The 16,588-nt window shown below is 44.7% G+C and overlaps 1 long non-coding RNA gene across 12 annotated transcripts in view; it reads right to left on the bottom strand.

The window, feature by feature from the left end:
* Nucleotides 1-16,588, bottom strand: part of LOC307181295 — a 1,377,052-nt gene that overhangs the window by 356,777 nt on the left and 1,003,687 nt on the right. For all 12 annotated transcript variants that reach the window (XR_013826358.1, XR_013826359.1, XR_013826360.1 and 9 more), the window contains one exon: nt 5,405-5,486. This is a non-coding gene — a long non-coding RNA (uncharacterized lncRNA). The remainder of the gene's footprint in view (nt 1-5,404; nt 5,487-16,588) is intronic.

The following is a 16,588-nucleotide window of genomic DNA, read 5'->3' as shown; positions in this document are numbered from 1 at the left end:
ACAAGAAAGCGAGTTGAAGAAAGGAGCTCAGGGGCACTGTAATTCACAAACCTGCAGAGTTATAAATGACAGCTATCGTCCAAAAATATACTGAAGTAAGGCTGCAAAGAGGACTTGAAAGCGGGGCAGAATTGCAGGAAACCGATTTCAGGAGGTAGACTGGAATTGCATTGAAAGCATAGGAAAAGAGGCAGAACGTCCACAATGATGCACTTGGCCAAAAAGGGCGTATGCGTTTTTTCCTGAATATATTCAGGAAAAAACGCATACGCCCTTTTTGGCCAACCAAGCAAGCTTGCAAAGGAAATCTGCACTACAATGAAGTCTCACTTCCCCCCGGTCAAAAGGGCCATCTGAAAAAAGTGTAAAATCCAGAAAGGCAGGACAGGCCATGGAGAACTGGGAGCCTTGTTATGCTGATGGGCGGGATGTAAATTGCCAACAACCACTCGGGAGAAGTGTATGGTGTTTCCTGAAACATCTAAAAAACAAAGCAACAGAACCTAGGGCACTTCCACTTATGGTCCTATAGCTTAGGGAAATTAAAATCAAAAAGACACAGCCACCCCAAAGTTTGCAATGGCTATGTTTACAAGAACCTCGTTTACAGTACAAGTTCAACATCGCAGAAAGTGAAAAATGGATAAAGAAGTTGTGGTATTTACTTACAAAGCAATATCACTCAGCAATGAAATCTGTGTCATCAGGCCCTTAGCAGCACAATGAGTGGATTCAGGTATGATGATTCTAACTGAAATAAGTCACACAGAAAAAGAAACATCATAAGATATCAGTAATACACGGAATGGAAACGTGGCTACACAGGAACTGAATTACAGAACAGAACAGGGTCTCAAATTTAGAAAACCAACTTATGCTTGCTTAAGGGGAAAGGTGAGTTGGGGTGCTGCATAAAACCAGAGATTGAAATGAGCACAGATAAAGTTCCTTAAGCCAAATATGGAATAGACAAGAGCTACTCCTTGCTCAACGAAATGGACTCAACACCGCATATTAAACGCCTAAGAATGTACCTGACTAGTAAGTATCTTAAAACCTATAGATTGCTATGTCTCCGAAAGAGAATCAAGCATGTGTACAGGGGCATAAACGCAGCAGTGATAGGATTGGAGAGGTTCGGTGAGCAAATGAAGACCCTTTGAAGTCATATTGCATGGTACCCATTCCACGGGTCTTAACTCTCCAGGTTTAAGGTATTCTTCCTTCAGCTAAAACATGCATGTGGAACCCAAGTATGATGAACCATGTGAACGGGAGACGTGTTCAAATATGTCTCAGTTTTCCTCCCCTGGTACACGGGTGCAACATTCCAGATGCTTTACTAACACTCTCCCCACTTGGAGAGTCAGCGCCTTTAACCTCCTGTTTGGCCCAGTTTGCAATTTCTGCGGAAGATGAACAGGAATAGCGAGAACCAATGAGAGACTAGCTGGAGGTGTCTGGACGGGCAAATTTAACTCTCATTTCCCACCAGGAAGAGGAAATAACCAAAGGCTCAGCGTGCCGTGCCGGAACCAGATTAGGGCCTGAAGCCATCCTGCGGTGTTGCGGCCAGGTCACAAGAAAGCAAGTTGAAGAAAGGAGCTCAGGGGCACTGTAATTCACAAACCTGCAGAGTTATAAATGACAGCTATCGTCCAAAAATACACTGAAGTAAGGCTGCCAAGAGGACTTGAAAGTGGGGCAGAATTTCAGGAAACCGATTTCAGGAGGTAGACTGGAATTGCATTGAAAGCATAGGAAAAGAGGCAGAACGTCCACAATGATGCACTTGGCCGAAAAGGGCGTATGCGTTTTTTCCTGAATATATTCAGGAAAAAACGCATACGCACTTTTTGGCCAACCAAGCAAGCTTGCAAAGGAAATCTGCACTACAATGAAGTCTCACTTCCCCCCGGTCAAAAGGGCCATCTGAAAAAAGTGTAAAATCCAGAAAGGCAGGACAGGCCATGGAGAACTGGGAGCCTTGTTATGCTGATGGGCAGGATGTAAATTGCCAACAGACACTCGGGAGAAGTGTATGGTGTTTCCTGAAACATCGAAAAAACAAAGCAACAGAGCCTAGGGCATTTCCACTTATGGTCGTATAGCTTAGGGAAATTAAAATAAAAAAGACACAGCCACCCCAAAGTTTGGGACGCCTCTGTTTACAAGAACCTCGTTTACCGTACAAATTCAATATCACAGAAAGTGAAAAATGGATAAAGAACTTGTGGTACTTATGTACAATGCAGTATCACTCAGCAATGAAATCTATGTCATCAGGCCCGTAGCAGCATAATGAGTGGATTCAGGTACGATGATTCTAACTGAAATAATTCACACAGAAAAAGAAACATCAAAAGATATCAGTAATACACGGAATGTAAACTTGGCTACACAGGAACTGAATTCCAAAACAGAACAGGGTCTCAAATTTAGAAAACCAACTTATGCTTGCTTAAGGGGAAAGGTGAGTTGGGGTGCTGCATAAAAGCAGAGATTGAAATGAGCACAGATAAAGTTCCTTAAGCCAAATATGGAACAGACAAGAGCTACTCCTTGCTCAACGAAATGGACTCAACACCGCATATTAAACGCCTAAAAATGTACCTGACTAGTAAGTATCTTAAAACCTAGGGATTGCTATGTCTCCGAAAGAGAATCAAGCGTGTGTACTGGGGCATAAATGCAGCAGTGATAGGATTGGAGAGGTTTGGTGAGCAAATGAAGACCCCTTGAAGTCATATTGCATGGTTCCCATTCCACAGGTCTCAACTCTCCAGGTTTAAGGTATTCTTCCTTCAGCTAAAACATGCATGTGGAACCCAGAGTATGATCAACCGTGTGATCGGGAGACGTGTTCAAATATGTCTCAGTTTTCGTACCCTGGTACTCGGGTGCAACATTCCAGACGCTTTACTAACACTCTCCCGACTTGGAAAGTCAGCGCCTTTAACCTCCTGTTTGGCCCAGTTTGCAATTTCTGCGGAAGATGAACAGGAATAGCGAGAACCAATGAGAGACTAGCTGGAGGTGTCTGGACGGGCAAATTTAACTCTCATTTCCCACCAGGAAGAGGAATTAACCAAAGGCTCAGCATGCCGTGCCGGAACCAGATTAGGGCCTGAAGCCATTCTGCGGTGTTGCGGCCAGGTCACAAGAAAGCAAGTTGAAGAAAGGAGCTCAGGGGCACTGTAATTCACAAACCTGCAGAGTTATAAATGACAGCTATCGTCCAAAAATAGACTGAAGTAAGGCTGCCAAGAGGACTTGAAAGCGGGGCAGAATTGCAGGAAACCGATTTCAGGAGGTAGACTGGAACTGCAATGAAAGCATAGGAAAAGAGGCAGAACGTCCACAATGATGCACTTGGCCAAAAAGGGCGTATGCGTTTTTCCCTGAATATATTCAGGAAAAAACGCATACGCCCTTTTTGGCCAACCAAGCAAGCTTGCAAAGGAAATCTGCACTACAATGAAGTCTCACTTCCCCCCGGTCAAAAGGGCCATCTGAAAAAAGTGTAAAATCCAGAAAGGCAGGACAGGCCATGGAGAACTGGGAGCCTTGTTATGCTGATGGGCGGGATGTAAATTGCCAACAGACACTCAGGAGAAGTGTATGGTGTTTCCTGAAACATCGAAAAAACAAAGCAACAGAGCCTAGGGCACTTCCACTTATGGTCTTATAGCTTAGGGAAATCAAAATAAAAAAGACACAGCCACCCCAAAGTTTGGGACGCCTCTGTTTACAAGAACCTCGTTTACCGTACAAATTCAATATCACAGAAAGTGAAAAATGGATAAAGAACTTGTGGTACTTATGTACAATGCAGTAACACTCAGCAATGAAATCTATGTCATCAGGCCCATAGCAGCATAATGAGTGGATTCAGGTACGATGATTCTAACTGAAATAAGTCACACAGAAAAAGAAACATCAAAAGATATCACTAATACACGGAATGTAAACTTGGCTACACAGGAACTGAATTCCAAAACAGAACAGGGTCTCAAATTTAGAAAACCAACTTATGCTTGCTTAAGGGGAAACGTGAGTTGGGGTGCTGCATAAAACCAGAGATTGAAATGAGCACAGATAAAGTTCCTTAAGCCAAATATGGAACAGACAAGAGCTATTCCTTGCTCAATGAAATGGACTCAACACCGCATATTAAACGCCTAAGAATGTACCTGACTAGTAAGTATCTTAAAACCTAGGGATTGCTATGTCTCCGAAAGAGAATCAAGCATGTGTACTGGGGCATAAATGCAGCAGTGATAGGATTGGAGAGGTTCGGTGAGCAAATGAAGACCCCTTGAAGTCATATTGCATGGTTCCCATTCCACAGGTCTCAACTCACCAGGTTTAAGGTATTCTTCCTTCAGCTAAAACATGCATGTGGAACCCAGAGTATGATCAACCGTGTGATCGGGAGACGTGTTCAAATATGTCTCAGTTTTCCTCCCCTGGTACTCGGGTGCAACATTCCAGACGCTTTACTAACACTCTCCCGACTTGGAAAGTCAGCGCCTTTAACCTCCTGTTTGGCCCAGTTTGCAATTTCTGCGGAAGATGAACAGGAATAGCGAGAACCAATGAGAGACTAGCTGGAGGTGTCTGGACGGGCAAATTTAACTCTCATTTCCCACCAGGAAGAGGAATTAACCAAAGGCTCAGCGTGCCGTGCCGGAACCAGATTAGGGCCTGAAGCCATGCTGCGGTGTTGCGGCCAGGTCACAAGAAAGCAAGTTGAAGAAAGGAGCTCAGGGGCACTGTAATTCACAAACCTGCAGAGTTATAAATGACAGCTATCGTCCAAAAATAGACTGAAGTAAGGCTGCCAAGAGGACATGAAAGCGGGGCAGAATTGCAGGAAACCGATTTCAGGAGGTAGACTGGAATTGCAATGAAAGCATAGGAAAAGAGGCAGAACGTCCACAATGATGCACTTGGCCAAAAAGGGCGTATGCGTTTTTCCCTGAATATATTCAGGAAAAAACGCATACACCCTTTTTGGCCAACCAAGCAAGCTTGCAAAGGAAATCTGCAATACAATGAAGTCTCACTTCCCCCCGGTCAAAAGGGCCATCTGAAAAAAGTGTAAAATCCAGAAAGGCAGGACAGGCCATGGACAACTGGGAGCCTTGTTATGCTGATGGGCAGGATGTAAATTGCCAACAGACATTCGGGAGAAGTGTATGGTGTTTCCTGAAACATCTAAAAAAGAAAGCAACAGAACCTAGGGCACTTCCACTTATGGTCCTATAGCTTAGGGAAATTAAAATCAAAAAGACACAGCCACCCCAAAGTTTGGAACGGCTCTGTTTACAAGAACCTCGTTTACAGTACAAGTTCAACATCGCAGAAAGTGAAAAATGGATAAAGAAGTTGTGGTATTTACTTACAAAGTAATAACACTCAGCAATGAAATCTGTGTCATCAGGCCCTTAGCAGCACAATGAGTGGATTCAGGTATGATGATTCTAAATGAAATAAGTCACACAGAAAAAGAAACATCATAAGATATCAGTAATACACGGAATGTAAACTTGGCTACACAGGAACTGAATTACAGAACAGAACAGGATCTCAAATTTAGAAAACCAACTTATGCTTGCTTAAGAGGAAAGGTGAGTTGGGGTGCTGCATAAAACCAGAGATTGAAATGAGCACAGATAAGTTCCTTAAGCCAAATATGGAATAGACAAGAGCTACTCCTTGCTCAACGAAATGGACTCAACAGCGCATATTAAACGCCTAAGAATGTACCTGACTAGTAAATATCTTAAAACCTATAGATTGCTATGTCTCTGAAAGAGAATCAAGCATGTTTACAGGGGCATAAACGCAGCAGTGATAGGATTGGAGAGGTTCGGTGAGCAAATGAAGACCCTTTGATGTCATATTTCATGGTACCCATTCCACGGGTTTCAACTACCCAGGTTTTAGGTATTCTTCCTTCAGCTAAAACATGCATGTGGAACCCAAGTAAGATGAACCATGTGAACGGGAGACGTGTTCAAATATGTCTCAGTTTTCCTCCCCTGGTACTCGGGTGCAACATTCCAGATGCTTTACTAACACTCTCCCTAGTTGGAGAGTCAGTGCCTTTAACCTCCTGTTTGCCCCAGTTTGCAATTTCTGCGGAAGATGAACAGGAATAGCGAGAACCAATGAGAGACTAGCTGGAGGTGTCTGAACGGGCAAATTTAACTCTCATTTCCCACCAGGAAGAGGAATTAACCAAAGGCTCGGCGTGCCATGCCGGAACCACATTAGGGCCTGAAGACATCCTGCGGTGTTGCGGCCAGCTCACAAGAAAGCGAGTTGAAGAAAGGAGCTCAGGGGCAGTGTAATTCACAAACCTGCAGAGTTATAAATGACAGCTATCATCCAAAAATAGACTGAAGTAAGGCTGCCAAGAGGACTTGAAAGCGGGGCAGAATTGCAGGAAACCGATTTCAGGAGGTAGACTGGAATTGCATTGAAAGCATAGGAAAAGAGGCAGAACGTCCACAATGATGCACTTGGCCAAAAAGGGCGTATGTGTTTTTTCCTGAATATATTCAGGAAAAAACGCATACGCACTTTTTGGCCAACCAAGCAAGCTTGCAAAGGAAATCTGCACTACAATGAAGTCTCACTTCCCCCGGGTCAAAAGGGCCATCTGAAAAAAGTGTAAAATCCAGAAAGGCAGGACAGGCCATGGAGAACTGGGAGCCTTGTTATGCTGATGGGCGGGATGTAAACTGCCAACAGCCACTCGGGAGAAGTGTATGGTGTTTCCTGAAACATCTAAAAAACAAAGCAACAGAACCTAGGGCACTTCCACTTATGGTCCTATAGCTTAGGGAAATTAAAATCAAAAAGACACAGCCACCCCAAAGTTTGGAACGGCTCTGTTTACAAGAACCTCGTTTACCGTACAAATTCAATATCACAGAAAGTGAAAAATGGATAAAGAACTTGTGGTACTTATGTACAATGCAGTATCACTCAGCAATGAAATCTATGTCATCAGGCCCTTAGCAGCACAATGAGTGGATTCAGGTATGATGATTCTAACTGAAATAAGTCACACAGAAAAAGAAACATCATAAGATATCAGTAATACACGGAATGTAAACTTGGCTACACAGGAACTGAATTACAGAACAGAACAGGGTCTCAAATTTAGAAAACCAACTTATGCTTGCTTAAGGGTAAAGGTGAGTTGGGGTGCTGCATAAAACCAGAGATTGAAATGAGCACAGATAAAGTTCCTTAAGCCAAATATGGAATAGACAAGAGCTACTCCTTGCTCAACGAAATGGACTCAACAGCGCATATTAAACGCCTAAGAATGTACCTGACTAGTAAGTATCTTAAAACCTATAGATTGCTATGTCTCTGAGAGAGAATCAAGCATGTGTACAGGGGCATAAACGCAGCAGTGATAGGATTGGAGAGGTTCGGTGAGCAAATGAAGACCCTTTGAAGTCATATTTCATGGTACCCATTCCACGGGTTTCAACTACCCAGGTTTTAGGTATTCTTCCTTCAGCTAAAACATGCATGTGGAACCCAGAGTATGATCAACCATGTGATCGGGAGACGTGTTCAAATATGTCTCAGTTTTCCTCCCCTGGTACTCGGGTGCAACATTCCAGACGCTTTACTAACACTCTCCCGACTTTGACAGTCAGTGCCTTTAACCTCCTGTTTGACCCAGTTTGCAATTTCTGTGGAAGATGAACAGGAATAGGGAGAACCAATGAGAGACTAGCTGGAGGTGTCTGAACGGGCAAATTTAACTCTCATTTCCCACTAGGAAGAGGAATTAACCAAAGGCTCAGCGTGCCGTGCCAGAACCAGATTAGGGCCTGAAGCCATCTTGCGGTGATGCGGCCAGCTCACAAGAAAGTGAGTTGAAGAAAGGAGCTCAGGGGCTCTGTAATTCACAAACCTGCAGAGTTATAAATGACAGCTATCGTCCAAAAATAGACTGAAGTAAGGCTGCCAAGAGGACTTGAAAGCGGGGCAGAATTGCAGGATACCGATTTCAGGAGGTAGACTGGAATTGCATTGAAAGCGTAGGAAGAGGCAGAACGTCCACAATGATGCACTTTGCCAAAAGGGCATATGCGTTTTTTCCTGAATATATTCAGGAAAAAACGCATACGCCCTTTTTGGCCAACCAAGCAAGCTTGCAAAGGAAATCTGCACTACAATGAAGTCTCACTTCCCCCCGGTCAAAAGGGCCATCAGAATAAAGTGTAAAATCCAGAAAGGCAGGACAGGCCATGGAGAACTGGGAGCCTTGTTATTCTGATGGGCAGGATGTAAATTGCCAACAGACACTCGGGAGAAGTGTATGGTGTTTCCTGAAACATCTAAAAAACAAAGCAACAGAGCCTAGGGCACTTCCACTTATGGTCCTATAGCTTAGGGAAATTAATATCAAAAAGACACAGCAACCCCAAAATTTGGGACGGCTCTTTTTACAGGAATCTCTTCTACGGCACAAGGTAAATATCCCAGAGAGCAAATAATGGATAAAGAAGTTGCGGTACTTATGTACAACAGAATACCACGCAGCAATGAAATCTATGTCACCAGGCCCGTTCCAGCATAATTAGTGGATTGAGGCACGATGATTCTAAGTGAAATAAGTCACACAGAAAAAGAAACATCATAAGGTATCACTAATACACGGAATGTGAACTTGGCTACACATGAACTGAATTACAAAACAGAACAGGGTCTCAAGTTTAGAAAACCAACTTATGCCTGCTTAAGGGGGAAGGTGAGTTGGGGTGCTGCATAAAAGCAGAGTTTGAAATTAGCACAGATAAAGTTCCTTAAGCCAAATATGTAATAGACGAGAGCTACCCCTTGCTCAACGAAATGGATTCAACAATGAGGTATCACCTCACACCTGGTAGAATAGGCATCATTGAAAATCTACAAACAAAAAATGCTGGAAAGGGTGTGGAGAAAAGGAACCCTCTCCCACTATTGTTGGGAATATAAATTGATACAGTCATTATGGAGAACAATATGGAATTTCTTAAGAAACTAACAATAGAATTACCATATGATACAGCAATCCCAGTACTGGACATATACCCAGACAAAACCATAAATCAAAAAGAGTCATTCACCGCAATGTTCATTGCATCACTATTTACAATATCGAGGTAATGGAAGCAACCTAAATGCCCACAGACAGACGAATGCATAAAGCTGTGGTACATATATAAAATGGAATATTACTAAGCCATGAAAAGGAATGAAATTGGGTCATTTGTAGAGACGTCGATGGATCTAGAGACTGTCATACAGAGTGAAGTAAGTCAGAAAGAGAAAAACAAATCTTGTATATTCATGCATATATGTGGAACCTAGAAAAACTGTACAGATTAACCATTTTGCAAGGCATAAATAGAGCAACAGATGTAGACAACAAACGTATGGACAACAAGGGGGGAAAGCTGTTGGGGGGTGGTGGTGGGAGGAGTTGAGAGACTGGGATTGGCATGTATACATTTATATGTATAAAATAGATAACCAATAAGAACCTGCTGTATAAAAATATAAAATAAAATTCAAAATTAAAAAGAAATAAAATTTAAAAAATAAAACAGAAAAAACAATTATTCCCTGCACATACATGTATTTATATGAATAAATTATTTCCATGCTTATATCTGTAAATACAAAAAAGAGGAATAAAATCTACCTTGAACCAAAAACGAAAAAGAGAAAAAAAACACAGAACCCACCAGTTACACAGAGGAAAACCGTATCAGGGCACTTGCTCCAGTTGTAAACAATTCTGAAGTTGGTCAGTGGTGGGGAATCGTCTCCCATTCAGCCAGCAACCCTCACGCAACAAGCGTCCTCATTGCAAAGCTGGGGCACCGTGCCGAGGCATCTGTGAGTAAACGTGAGCTGAGCCCCAGGCCAGTTGCTGCTGAACTATTCCCACCCATCCCAGGTAAAACACCTGAATATATACAAGGACTTGAAAGCCTAGAGGAAGGGCCATAGAGCCACACGAGTGACAGCATGCCGGCCGACTTGGTGCCTGCAGGCCAGCCAGGATGGTCTTGGCCCTGGGTGCTCTTCTGGAAGATTTCCATTTCCCTGCCTGAGATACCCGTCCTGTCCCTGCCCCCACTGCTTTTTTCCTTCCTCACCTCTGCCCAGGGAGAAATTCCAGCAGCAGGTATGGGTGACACATCCTCTTCTTTAGCAGGTGGCAGCCTGGCAACTGCTGCAGAAAGTCCAGCAGAGCCCCACTCACACTGGGCCACCCACAAAGCCGTGGCCTCTCACTCCCTCCCACCAGCCCAGCCCCGAGACTGCTGACAGGGCAGAGAAAATGGCGTCAGGCACAGCTGCAGGGGCTCTTGCTGCCTGGAGTGGTATTTATATTGATCTCAACCCAGGCACACCTGGGGAGGGCTGGCCGGCACGGTAAGGCTGCCCAGGTCAGCCAATCATCACCCCTCAGGGGCTCACAGTTGCAGAAAATGGAACTTGCTGAACCGGCCAGGTCCAAGGAACAGGTGTGGGCTCCTGAGAGTCAGGATAGACAAGGGGCTGCAGCTTTGGCTTGTTTTCTAATCATTTTATCTGGCCCATGAGTGGGAGACAACTTCAAGAAAACCCTCTCCTAATGAGAGGAACCCAGGAGTCAGGGAGAGGAGGGGTGGGTGGTGGTTGGAGACAGAGGCCTGGTGCCCCGGGTGCAGTGGAAGTCTCTGGAAGACCAGGTGGAGGGAGGCCTCACGGAGTGATGCCCAGGGTCACAGACCTGTCGCAGCTGCTGTTTGTTAGTTCAAGTCCTGCTCTGAGGTGCTCTGTGTCAGCTCTGAGCGACAGGTGAGCTGGGGGTGCTCTGCAATGAGGGCTATGTGCACGGTTCCTGTGTGCCCAGCCCTGCCACGGTACCTGCAAGGGTAGCTCTGTATCCTGGGAGGGGCCTGACCACGAGAGCCCCGTGGGCTGGGGTGGGGGTGGGGTACCTGCCCAGGTGAGCTCCATATTCTGGGATTGGTCTGACCACGAGAGCCCCATGGGCTGCTGGGGACCTGGTAAAGGATGTCAGGACAGTCAGTGAAGCCACCGAGGATATACCTCCAGTTGCTCCTAATTCCTACACCCTGCTGGTCATTCTACCAACCACCAGGACATGGTATTCTGTATTAGTCTTCAATGATGCCTTCTTTTGTATTCCATTAGTCCCAGAGTCACAAGAAATTTTGGCTTGTGAGTGGCAGGACTCAACATACAACTAAAACAATACTTCCGGGCCGTCTGGCCCCAAGGGTGCAAAAATTCCCACACCATCTTTGGGGAAAGCTTAGCTAAAGACCTAAAAGTTCTACCTCTGGAAAAGGAAACCCTCCTTCAATATGCAGACGACATTCTGATCACCAGCCCTACTAAGGAGGCCTCTGAACTACCAAGCCAATAAAGGATAGAAGTTGTCCAAGAAAAAGCTCAAATATCACAGACTGCGGTGACCTGCCTGGGCTTCATTCTCACAGAAGGTCAGAGAAGCCCATCCCAGGAAAGGGAAGAAACCATTTTCAGCCTTACCCCTTTCTAAAACTAGAAGACAGCTTAGGGGTTCCTGGGGAGGCCAGGGTGTGCTGCTTCTGGATCCCTAACTACAGTCTACTAGCTGGGCCTCTATATGAAACACTGAAAGGAAAAGATGATGATCCTTTTGAATAGAATCCAGAAGTGGCCTTTCAAGAATGGAAAGAGCAGTCAATTCAGACCCTTGCCCTGGAACTCCCTAATTTAGCTAAACCCTTTGACCTTTACATTCCCGGTGAAAGGTGAATCGCCATTGGAGAATTAGTGCAAAAACTGGGACCACTTGAAATGGAACAATGCAAGAATGCCATCCAGGTAGGATAAACTACGGTCACTAAGGGGCTTGGCCCACTGCCACATCTGGCCAAGATACTGGCGGTATCTAAAAACCTGGAAATCAGCAGCCCAAAAGGCCACCTCCCTCCTAAGGGAAAAGGACCCCACGTGGTGATCCTAACCACCAACCATGCCCTGAAGTTGCAGGGTTCGCTCCGTGGGCACACCGACCTCGAGTGAGGAGGCCCTCCAACTCCAACATCCAGAGAGATAACCGGGGGCAACAGGGCACCATGACGACTCGTGTGAACATCACTTGACCTGGAGTTTCTCTCATAAAACAACAAGAGTGAGTCCCAAAAGAGTAGACTACTGCTTGCAGGACTTACTGCACCCAGAGGGGAGCTAATAATCTTGGCGGGGGAACAGTATACCACACTGTCACCATAGAAAAGCCTACAGACACCGTGATGATGGTGGCCAATAAGACCGGCTGGACTCCTGTTTACTTCAAAAGGCTGTTGACTCAGTAGCCATCATGGTCCTTGATCACCACTGACCCTGGACTGTCTGGGAGTTGAGCGGGCAGGGCTCTGACACCTGGTGCTGTTTGTACGTTAATTCAGGGGCCTAATTGAAGAAAGCGCAGACTACTGGTCAGAGCATCTAGGCTGGCAGAGACGGTCAGCCTAAGGTGGCCGAACAAATGTGGGGCGGGGTGAAACCGGCCCCCACAGCGTCTCTGCACATCTCTTTCCTGGACCCTTAAAGGTCATTAGAATCTATAACACTTCCAATGCTGGTGTTCAGGTGGACGAGCAGGGAGGCAGGGGTCCTGGGGACAATCAACGTCACCGGGAGGCTGCTGGGGAGAAGCTCTGACCCTCGCCCCAGGGTATGAGGGCTCCCAACTCAGCACTCAGCAGTTACAGAAGAAGGGTCTGCACCCTCAGCACTCCAAGAATGAGGAACGGGACAAAAGGCAGAGGAGGGGTTTGTCCCCAGCAAAGCCCATTAAAAATCCCTGGGAGATAAAAATAGAATCTGGGCAATAAAGTCAAGTCTAACCTTTTTTATCCTTTGTGCTTTGTCTAATTTCACGTGCTCCTAGGGTCCCGCATGCAGAGGTTCCACACCCGGCACTTCAGACCAGATTTCCTAGTGCAGAATGGCTGGGTCGACACCTCAGCTCCTGGGGCCCAGTGCAGACTCCACGATATAGAGCCTGAGCTACAGCCAACCTGGCCCTCGAGAGCTCCGCCGCCTCCCTCCCTCCCACTGACTCTGACAGGATCTCTACACAGCAGCCCAGCCCACAGCCCACGGGGTAGTGCATGCTCTCACCTCTCCATTCTCTGATCAAAATATAAAGTTTCCTTTGCTTGTGAACCAAACTCAGTCTCGATCTGTTGGCCCCAATGACACTGGGCAGGGGGACACTTGTTGGGGTCCACTCTGGAGGATCAGTAACAGAAATTGAGACTATTGTAACCTCAATGAACAGATGTGTGAGCCAAACTGTAGTTAACATAGAACAGTGTATAAGGCTCGGGTAAAATAAGATGTTTTTAACACTTCCATTTGATATTTCCATCACTTTTTATAAGCAAGTTCAGTGAAAAGGTTTGTCTTATTTGTCAGGTCAATATTAGAGAAACGAAGTGATTTCTTTCCAAGGATGTACATCTAATAATCTTGGTTAAACCTTCAATCTTGTTTTAAATGCTTTTCCATTGAAAATGATACCTCTCTTTCAGCTCCCCCATTTCTGAGAAGTATAAAATCTTATAATTTATTATTACCAAAGGGGAAAGGTGGGAGGAGGGATAAATTAACAGTTTGGAATGAACACATACACACTGCTATGTATAAAATAGATCATCAACAAGGAACTACTGTATAGCACAGGGAACTACACTCAACATTTTGCAATAACCTATAAGGGGAAATAATCTGAAAAAGAATAGATATTTTTATTGACATCATCTATCAATGACAGTTAAAGTGTAGCCTAAGGGAAGCTGGTGGTGAGTGCTTCTGACCCTGAAGACTTCAATCATCTAAAGTTTGGACTCTGCCTACTTCCCAAGGCCCTTAATGAACATATGTGTAGCTGTAGCTTAAAAAATTCCCCAGTTTGGGTTTCGGGGAGACACTGATTTTGAAAAAGCCCTGGTGTTCTCCTTACATGAATGGGACTCTTCCTACTGCTAAAACATGTCTGTCACACCCAGAGGATGGTATACCGTCTGATCGGGAAGAGTTTGGAAAAGGCATCTCATCTCCTCATCTCCTGGTGCTCGGGTTCACCCCTCCAGCGTCTTTACTAACAGTCTCCCCACTTGGAGATGTCAGCACTGTCAACATCCTGTTGCGTACACTTTGGAATTTGTCCAGAGGATGAAGCGGAAGGATGAGGAACAATGAGAGACAAGTCCTAGGTGTTCAGACAGGCACATGTCACTCTAATTTCCAATCAGGAAGACGAATTGACCAAAGGCTAGGGTTGCCCATGGAAACAGTATAGGGCTTGAGGAAATCCCGCTGCTTTGTGGCCAGTTCCCATAAACACGAGTTGAACAATAGAACTCAGGGGCAGTAAAATTCACAAAACTGCAGAGTTGAAAATATCCATCACTGAAAAATGTCTTGAGGAAAGTCAGAGAAAAGGACTTGTAAGCAAGGGAGAATGGCAGGAAAGGGATTTGAGGAGGTAGAAAGGACTCGCCATTAAGCACAAGAAAAGGAGCTGAACATTGCCAACATTGCAGTTGGCCAAAAAGGGTGTATGCGTTCTTTTCTGTATATATTCAAGAAAAGGGCATACACGTTTTTAGCCAACCAAACAGGTGGGCACTGGAAGTCAATACTACAAAAGATATCACTTCGCATCAGTCAGAAGAGCCATCCTCATAAAGCGTAAACAACAGAAATGCAGGACAGGGCAACGAGAAGAGGGAGCCCTGTGAGACTTATAGTGGAAATGTATATTGCCAACGGCCATTCTGGAGAAGTGTATTGTGTTTACTAAAGCATCTAAAAAATGAGCTACAGAGCATAGGGCACTTGCACTCATGGGCGTATATCTTGGGAAAAACAAAAATCGAGAGGACACAGGCACCCCAATGTTTACCCCCTCTCTGTTTAAAAGATCCTCGACTAGGATATAACTTAAATGTCTCTGGAGGGAAAAAATGGATAGAGATGTGGTACTTAGGTAGAGTGGAATATTATTCAGCCTGGAAATCAATGAAATATGGCCAGTTGTAACAACTCCGGAGGAGTTACGTATGATCATTCTAAGTGACAGAATTCAAAAAGAAAAAGACACATATCATAAGATATCACTTAAAGGTGGAATCCAAAATGGCTACACATGAAATAAATTACAAAACAAAAACATAGTCAAATATGTAGAAAACACGCATAAGGCTGCTAAACGGGAAAGGTGGGGAGGGGTGAGGCATCATCCAGGAGGTTGAAATTAGCAAAGATACCATTCCAAATACCAAACTGATAATCAACAAGGCCTACACGGTAGCTAAAAGAACTGCACTCAGCACACTCAAGTCACCGGAAAAGAATATATACGACTGGTAAGAATCTGAAAAAGAATTTATTGATGTCTCTCTGTACGTGAATCAAGTGGATGTACAGCAGCAAGAAACAGAGCTTTGAAAATCAGCTGTAACCAATATAGTAATAAATTGAAAAAAATAAACGACAGAGAGACAGAGAAAACCTCTTACAACTTTTCCTCAGGGACGGTGATGCAACATGGATTGAACACATCTAGACCCACAGCAGGATGAGACATAAGGCTGGAAACTGTTTGCGCTAAGAGAAATGTGAGGTTGGGTGAGGAAATGCACACCCTTTAAAGTAATACTACCTGGTACCCATTCAATGGGTCCCAAATCTGCAGGTTCAAGGGATCTTCCTACAGCTAAAACATGCATGGAAAACCCAGAGGACTGTACACCATGTGATCGGGAGATGTGTCTAAAATGCACCTCATTTATCCTCTCCTGGTGCTCCTGTTCACCATTCCAGCCACGCTACTTAGAATCTCCCCACTTGGAGAATCAGCACATTTAAACTTCTGTTTCACACATTTTGCAAATTGTGAGGAGGATGAACGGGAAGAGGGGGAACCAATGAGAGAAGAGTTGTAGGGGTTTGGACGGGCACATATCACTCTAATTTCCCATTAAGAATAAGAATTAAAGAAAGGCTCAGCCTGCCTCGCCAGAGCCAAAATAGGGCCTGAAGCAATCCTGCGGGTTTGAGGCCAGCTCACAAAAGAGCAACTTAAAAAATGGAGCTCAGGGTCACTGCAATTCACAAACCTGCAGAGTTATAAATGAAAACTAACGTCCAAAAATATGTTGAGGTAAGGCAAAGAAGAGGATCTGAATGCAAGACAGAATTGCAAGAAACAGATTTCAAGAGATAGATTGGACTCGTCTTTAACGCACATGAAAAGCGGCAGAATTTCGACAATGATGCAGTTGGCCCAAAAGGGCGTATGCGTTTTTTCCTGATTATATCCAGGAAAAAACGCATACGCACTTTATGGGCAACGAAGCAAGCAAGCAATGCAAATGTGCACAACAAAGAAGTCTCACTTCCCACCGGTCAAAAGGGCCATCCTAAAAAATTGTAAAAACCAGAAATGCAGGACAGGCCATGGAGAACAGGGAGCCTTTATACGCTG

Source organism: Stenella coeruleoalba (genome assembly GCF_951394435.1).
Source record: "Stenella coeruleoalba genome assembly, contig: scaffold_34, whole genome shotgun sequence".
Taxonomy (NCBI): Eukaryota; Metazoa; Chordata; class Mammalia; order Artiodactyla; family Delphinidae; genus Stenella; species Stenella coeruleoalba.
This window is presented reverse-complemented; position numbering and strand designations above follow the sequence as displayed.